At 46.0% G+C, this 8,024-nt stretch overlaps 1 pseudogene; it reads right to left on the bottom strand.

Annotated features, from left to right (window-relative positions):
• Positions 1-5,738: 5,738 nt before the first annotated feature.
• Positions 5,739-6,706, bottom strand: LOC141167457 (olfactory receptor 1500-like; annotated as a pseudogene).
• Positions 6,707-8,024: the final 1,318 nt, after the last annotated feature.

The raw sequence follows: 8,024 nt of genomic DNA, 5'->3' as shown, positions 1-8,024 counted from the left end.
GAAGATGTCATTGACCAACTCTTGAAAGACGGCAGGAGCGTTACAGAGACCAAAGGGCATTACCAGGTATTCATAGTGGCCGTCCCGGGTGTTGAATGCCGTCTTCCATTCATCCCCCTGACGAATACGAACCAGGTTGTACGCCCTACGAAGGTCCAGTTTGGTGAAGATCCTAGCCCCCCTCAGGCGATCAAATAATTCTGGAATGAGCGGAAGGGGGTACTTATTCTTCACCGTGATCAGGTTTAGGCCTCTATAGTCTATACAGGGACGGAGAGAGCCGTCCTTCTTTTTGACGAAAAAGAAGCCTGCTCCCACCGGGGAGGTAGATTTCCGGATGAATCCTCTGGCCAGATTCTCCTCAATATATTCGGACATTGACCGGGTCTCAGCAGCGGATAAAGGATAGATACGCCCACGGGGAGGAGTAGTACCGGGTAGCAGGTCGATGGGACAGTCGTATGGTCTATGTGGTGGTAATGTCTCTGCCTCCTTTTTATTAAAGACATCTGCATAAGACCAATAAGGAATCGGAAGTCCAGGTAGATTAGCTGGGGTAGGAGAGGGACGGACGGGATGGACGGGAACCAGGCAGGTTTTATGACAGTCTTGTCCCCAGCGAAGGACCTCTCCGGTTTGCCAGTCTAGCACGGGTGCATGTCTCTGGAGCCAGGGCAGACCTAGCAAGAGGGCGTGAGAGAGTCCAGGCAGAACATGAAAGGAGATACTTTCAGAATGCAGCATTCCCACCTGCAGGGTAATGGATTCGGTGATGAGTTGAATGGGGCGAGGTAAGAGGCCCCCATCCACGGCAGCGACAGACAAGGGTACAGCCAGAGGTTTGGTGGGGATGCGGTATTTCTCAACCAGGGACTGTGAAATAAGGTTCCCGGCTGCTCCAGAGTCAAGTTGGGCTAATTCGAAATAACGGTTCTCCCCGTAGATGATCGAAACTGACAACAGCAGGGATGGAGAGGATTTATTCTTGTCTAGGTGGACCTCTCTGAGCGAACCTAGACACAGGCGTTTCCCGACCTCTCCGGGCAGGCACGGATCCGGTGCTCCTTACTGCCACAGTAGAAGCAGCTCCCCTCGGCACGGCGTGAGTCCTGACGGGTTTTGACCATCTTGGTCTGGTCGACCTGCATAGGCTCAGGAGAGTGTACCTGGGGAGAGATGGAGGGAATGACGGGTTTCTGGAAAGTAGGAGCTAAACGTGGAATCCTTCTCTCACGGGTGACCTCTTTGGCACGCTCCTGGAACCGTAGGTCAATCCGGGTGGCAAGGGTTATTAGATCATCGAGAGAGGTAGGAATGTCCCGACCAGCAAGTTCATCTTTAATACGACCGGACAGACCCTCCCAGAAGACGGATACCAGAGCGTCGTTATCCCAGGCCAGCTCCGAGGCAAGGGTGCGGAACCGTATGGCATATTGGCCCACGGTGAGACCCTCCTGACGGAGGCATAGCAGAGAGGATGCGGATGAGGTCTTCCGTCCGGGTTCGTCGAAGACTTTCCGGAAAGCCGAGAGAAAAGCAGGCAAGTTGGACACCAGGGGGTCTCCTCTCTCCCATAGAGGATTTAGCCAGGCCAGGGCCTCCCCGGTGAGATGGGACATGATAAAGGCAATTTTGGCCCGGTCGGAATTAAACTGATGGGACAAAAGTTCAAAGTGCAGGGTGCACTGATTTATGAAGCCCCGAGCCTGGACGGAGTCGCCTCCGAAGCGAGGAGGTGCAGACAGCCGGGGACCGGGATAGGTTACCATGGTATTAGTGGGTAGCGGAGCTGCCGGGTTGCGAGTCATGGTACTGGCAGTGGCTGCAGGTGGTGCAGTCAGAGTGTCCAGGCGAGTATTGACATTCCGCAGGTGACCCAGGATGGACTCCTGTTGGGACCTTTGACGGGACAGTTCATGACACAGGTCCGTGAGCGAGGGAGCTTGGGTGCCACCGGGTTCCATGGCCCGAGCAAACTGTAACGGGTCCGGGAGGCGGAACCTCTGAGCTACTATACAAGGGGGCGGCCCTTGTAAGGGAGCGGGTGGCAGTCTCTGGGTGAACGGACAGGGAGTTACGGCAAGTGATCAGGGCAGTCTCTGGGTAAGGGGTAGGTACGACCTGTGATGGCAGAGCCTCCGGGTAGGCTAGCAGGCAGATGGTAGATGTGTGCTCCCAGGTGAGCAAGCGAGAGTCTCTGGAATAGCAGGTGGTCACGGCACGTGACGGCGGAACCTCCAGGCTGGCAGGCAGGTAGGTAACGGAGAAGCGCTCCCAGGTGAGCGGGAAAGAGTCTCTGGAATAGCTGGTGGTCACCGCCCGTGACAACGGGACCTCCGGGCTGGCAAGCAGGCAGGTAACGGAGATGCGCTCCCAGGTGAGCGGGCAAGAGTCTCTGAGATAGCTGGTGGTCACAGCACGTGACAACGGAGCCTCCGGACTGGCAAGCAGGCAGATAACGGAGAAGCGCTCCCAGGTGAGCAGGCAAGCTGGTCCATAGACAGACTGACCGGAGTAGTAAGACAGACCGTCGGACCTCAGGCAATCAGGCAGGTAGCTGATATGCGCTCCCAGGTGAGCGGGCAGGCTGGTCCTTTAGACAGACTGACAGGAGTAGTAAGGCAGACCGTCGGACCTCAGACTGGCAGACAGGTAACAAGTATTCAGGCAGTAATCAGGCAGGTAACTGGCAGGTAACTAGCAGGAAACTGGCAGGAAACTGGCAGGTAACTGGCAACGGGACCTGAGGGCTGAAGCACAGGTGAGACACAGGTGCAAACAACATTGCTCGGGCACCTCCATTTTGGAGGAGGTGCCTTATATATGATGAAGTCCTCCGGCCATTGGCCGGGGACTCCTTAGGACGGCGCGCGCGGCCCCTCTAAGAGGAGGGGAGCGCGCGCGCGCGCCCTAAGCACAGGGGCCGGGAAGGAGCGCGCGCTGAGAGCAGAGCGGGAGGAGGACGCCGGGAAGGAGCGCGCACTGACAGCAGAGCGGGGAGAGGACGCCGGGCACGGAGCAGAGCGGTGAGGGGAGCAGCGTCCCTGCCTAGCAGAGGGCAGGGACGCCAGCGCTACACACAGCTAGAAGCCCAAATATTTTTTCAGAGGTAGATGCAGATAAAAATTATTTTTAATTTGCAACCTGATGGAGGTCAGTATAGATGGACTAATAGAGAAAGTCCCACACACTGCTGGAAGGCCAAATATTTTTTCAGAGCTAGATGCAGATAAAAATTATATTCAATTTGCAACCTGATGGAGGTCAGTATAGATGGACTAATAGAACAAGTCCCACACACAGCTAGAAGCCCAAATATTTTTTCAGAGGTACTGTAGATGCAGATAAAAATTATTTTTAATTTGCAACCTGATGGAGGTTACTATAGATGGACTAATACAACAAGTCCCACACACAGCTAGAAGCCCAATATTTTTTCAGAGGTAGATGCCGAAAAAAATATATTTAGTTTGCAACCTGATGGAGGTCTGTATAGATGGATTAATAGAACAAGTCCCACACACAGCTAGAAGCCCAATATTTTTTCAGAGGTAGATGCAGAAAAAAATATATTCAGTTTGCAACCTGATGGAGGTCAGTATAGATGGACTAATACAACAAGTCCCACACACAGCTAGAAGCCCAATATTTTTTCAGAGCTAGATGCAGAAAAAAATTATATTCAATTTGCAACCTGATGGAGGTCAGTATAGATGGACTAATAGAATGATGCTATGCCCAAAAGATTTTACTTCACTAGGTGCAGTAAAAAAATTGGTATTCTATACACAGGTGGTATATCTTGCAACACAGATAGGCTACTCCACTGACTAACACACTCTGCAATAGGCCAAAAAGGATTAACTTTGCTAGATTCAGCCAAATGCTGTGAAAAAAACTTGCACAGCACTGGCACAGACCTGCCTGGCAAAAACTGATAGGAACTGATGTAACCTAGTCCTGAAAAGGACTCCAATTACAATTAGTCTTTACTACCACAACCTATCTATTTAAGAGCACAGACCTGCCTGATAAAAGTCATAGGAAATGCTGTAACCTAGTCCTTAAAAGGACTGCAATCACAACTATTCCCTACTCTCAAGCTATCTGTAGATTTGTGCGAAAATTGGATTGAAATTAACAAGGTATAGCGCACACAGCAACAGCGGTGCCGTCTAACATGCAGCTGCAGCAGTGAGAAAATGGTGGCGACGGGGAAAATGGCTTGGTCTTATAGGGCAAGGACATGTGACATACACTGCCAATGACACATGCCCTTGCTTGTGTGAAAAAAAGCACTTCGCTCCGTGTGTGCACTGCTGATAGGCTGACAGATTGCACCTCCCCACTGTAAATGCGGGAAAGAGAAAAAAAAAATGGAGATCTTCATTGTTCCTGCAGAGATCCATCCCCTGCCCCTCCCCCCACCCCGCTGTACACTCAAACTGCGTATTAACATTAATTTTCATCATTACTGAGAAAAAATCCAGTTATGATTTTGGTGCACGATCAGTTATCGAACATAACCTCGAACAGCCGACTTTTTCTCAAATTGTTCGTGTTCGCCGAACGGCTCGAACACCGCCCAAAACAGCTCGAATTTGAGATTGGTGAACAGTTCGAGTAGAACAACGCTCATCTCTAGTGATGAGGGCGTGCACTAGTGTTTTTGCACATTCATGGTTGAAGAATGTGCTGATCCTGGAGATATTTTTGAGCTGGAGTCAGCGGGAAGTGGAAAGTGCTTAGATATGAGGTTTGAAGGAGAGATTAGAGCCCAGGGTTACTCCTAGGCAGCGAGCTTGCAGGACTGGGGAGAGTGGACAGCCATTAACTTTGATGGATAAGTCGGAAGGGGAATGAGTGAGGTGGGGGAAAGATGATCAATTCTGTTTTATCCATGTTAAGTTTTAGAAATCTGTGAGAGATGAAGGATGAAATAGCAGACAGACATTGTGGGATTCTGGTTAGTAGGGAGGAGATATTAGGTCAGGAGAAGTAGATCTGTGTGTCATCAGCATAGAGGTGATACTGAAAGGTGTGAGACTATGAGCTGTCCCAGGCCATAGGCGTAGATGGAGAAGAGCAGGGGCCCTAAAACTGAGCCTTGAGGAACACCGACAGATAGGGGGCAAGATGTGGAGGTGTTCTTCTATCCATTGGAACGCAAATTCTCTTTACGGCATTCAAGTTTAAACCAAATATAGTAATAAAAAAAATGTTTTCATCATCAATTGTAAAAATCTAATGTTTTGCTTTCAATCCATAGGAAGATTTGTTGCAAGTAGTCTCTGCATGTTGCAGCTAGAAATGAATAAATCTCCCATATTTCACATTTTTGATATGCAATCAAATTTGGCCTGGAAATAGGATTCCCAAATTTATTATATGTGAAATAAAGGTTCTCTGATAGACATTACCTAAGTTTTGTTATTAGTCCAGATTCTAGCTGAGAATCAGTAGGAAAGCTTATCTTGTGATGGGTGAGGTTTGCATAGTAGTATATTATTTTTATCCTCTTCCTGACCCGAAAATGTTGATCAGCCAGATGCCATTGTGCTGGATTCAAGGGAATCAAATCACAAAAATATTGGATCCCGACATTCAATTTTTTGTGAAATTTGCAGAAAATTCCATTTACTTTTCATGGATTTAGTCAACTCTAGTTGCAATACAACTTCTAATGGATTAAAAATAATGCTTTGGTTAATGATTTGATGCATAGATGAATAAGACCTTCACATATTAGCATTGAGATGAACATTTAAACTCATTTTGTTTAAAAAAATACAAATCATCTTGTGCGCAGCTCTCCTAATCTCATTGTTCCTCAGACTGTAGATAATGGGATTCATCAATTGTGTAAATACTATAAACAGCAGGGATCTGTATTTGTTGATATTGGATGAGCTCTCATCACATGGAGTCATGTAGACTGCGATTAGAGTGCCGTAATATGCACACACTGTGGTCAGGTGGGAGCTACAAGTGGAGAAGGCCTTTTTTCTACCATAAGATGAAGAAATTTTAAGGATTGCAAAGAAAATGCAAAAGTAGGAAATAATGATGAAAAAAATGGTAAAAAAAGTATAAAGATGCTGTAAACAAAGTCCTGCAACATTACAATAGAAATATCCGAAGTGGCCAATTCCAATAAGGGACCAAGGTCACAAAAGAAGTGGTCTATGTAATTCAGGTCACAGAAGTTAAACTGGATAATAGCAAAGAACTCACTTGTTGTCAAAACAATGACCAAAAACCAGGCTCCGATGACAAGTCGAAGGCAAAGATCTGTACTTATGAGTGAGGAATATCGTAATGGATGACAAATGGCCAAATAACGATCATAAGACATGATGGCAATGAGGAAACATTGAACAAATTCAAATATGCTAAAAAAATACAGCTGCATCAGACAACCCCAAAGGGACAAAACTCCCTCCTCAACAAACATTATGTCCAACATCATGGGGATACCACAAGTTGTCAATAAGACATCTGCTATGGATAAATTTTTCAGGAAGAAAAACATTTTAATTTGGAGATGGTCAATAATGGTCACTAAAAGAATAATGAGAAGATTTCCACCCAGTATACATATGTAGCTCAGGATAAATAGAAGGAATAAAAGAGGTTTGTATTTGAATAGACTTTGAAATCCAAGAAGACGTATCTGAGGGACTTGTGTCTGATTCCCTTCACACATGATTAATATATCAATAAATATCCAAGAATTATTTTCTCTTAAAAATTAAGAGCATTTACGTCTATAAAGTTCTTTAAGTAAAGCCCATTTAAAAACAATTCTAAGTGCTTTATTTTATTTATTGTTAGTTTTCATCATTGGAGGAAGCTCACAAGAATTTTGGGTCATTTTCATCTGTGAAATAATCTCTGTGCAATGTTGTCTCTTCTGATGTAAAGGCGAATTCTTCCAGATATTCACGTCTTTTATAGTCTCAGAAAAACATAGCAAATGCCCTCTGGAACCTGATAATCACACTCAAGTGAATGCCCTAAAAAAAAAATCTTTGATTAAAGTGAAATAATCAGAGCCCATCACCGGTGCAAAGGAAAGGCCTTTAGCAAGTACTTCCACCTGTGACTTAGAAAGATGTTTATTGGATAGGTTGATTACCTTTAAGGTTTCTTCATTTTCTTGTCCCTGAAGGTACCTTTGTGCTTCATTTCTGTCTGGTATCGGGCGGTGAGGAGCGGCGCTATTACTTATTCTTTACCATGAGATTGCGGAATGATGGCACCGATCTGACGGAATTCTTTATCATTAAAGCAGCAAGCTGATTGGCTGATTATTGCATACCTTCTGTGAACTTCTACAAGGAGGACTGTCAAGATTGTCAACATTGAAGCATAATATTGATGCCTGTATATTTTAACTATGTCTGCCTCCATTAATCAATCATTATTTTTGGAACCACGCTGTCAGTTTTGACAGAAGGTTGTCATTACTCTTGTAAGAAATGGTGGGCTATTTTCACGGTCTTCCTAGACTGAAAACTATATTGTGGCATGTTATTTTATAAAAAAATCTATAAGATTGTATTTGTGGTATTCAAGAGGCGACATATATGCTTACGGCACAGTTGGTTCCCGATATACATGCCCACCATATAGCCCTACTAAAATAAAATATATTATTTGCAAGTTTTCAAAAAGATATTATTGGGCCGATTTATACTATCCGCTTTTAATAAGCTTGGCCTGGTAGTGTCACTGTTATCATCTGAGCAAGCGGACCTATCTGTCTGCCGTTCTTAGGATATTGTGCTCATGTCAGTTTTATACCTCACCTTTTGAGGATAGTGTACCCTCACTACTTAACTACACAATTTGACCCCCTTAATTATTATAATCATCGAACCTTGACTACCTCTTTATCTTGATGGTGCAGACGCATCCCGCTCATGCGCTGCTCATCCCCTGTGGCGTCGCCGGCTGTACGCGTTGCCGGGACGACGGGAGCGAGGACGTTGTCCTCCCTCCCGACTTCCCCCGGCGCGCGT

The sequence above is a fragment of the Phyllobates terribilis genome, unplaced genomic scaffold (genome assembly GCF_046119375.1).
Source record: "Phyllobates terribilis strain yellow unplaced genomic scaffold, ASM4611937v1 Scaffold_11__3_contigs__length_659146591, whole genome shotgun sequence".
In the NCBI taxonomy this organism is placed as follows: Eukaryota; Metazoa; Chordata; class Amphibia; order Anura; family Dendrobatidae; genus Phyllobates; species Phyllobates terribilis.
The sequence above is the reverse complement of the archived record's forward strand: the minus strand, read 5'-3'. Positions and strand labels throughout refer to the sequence as shown.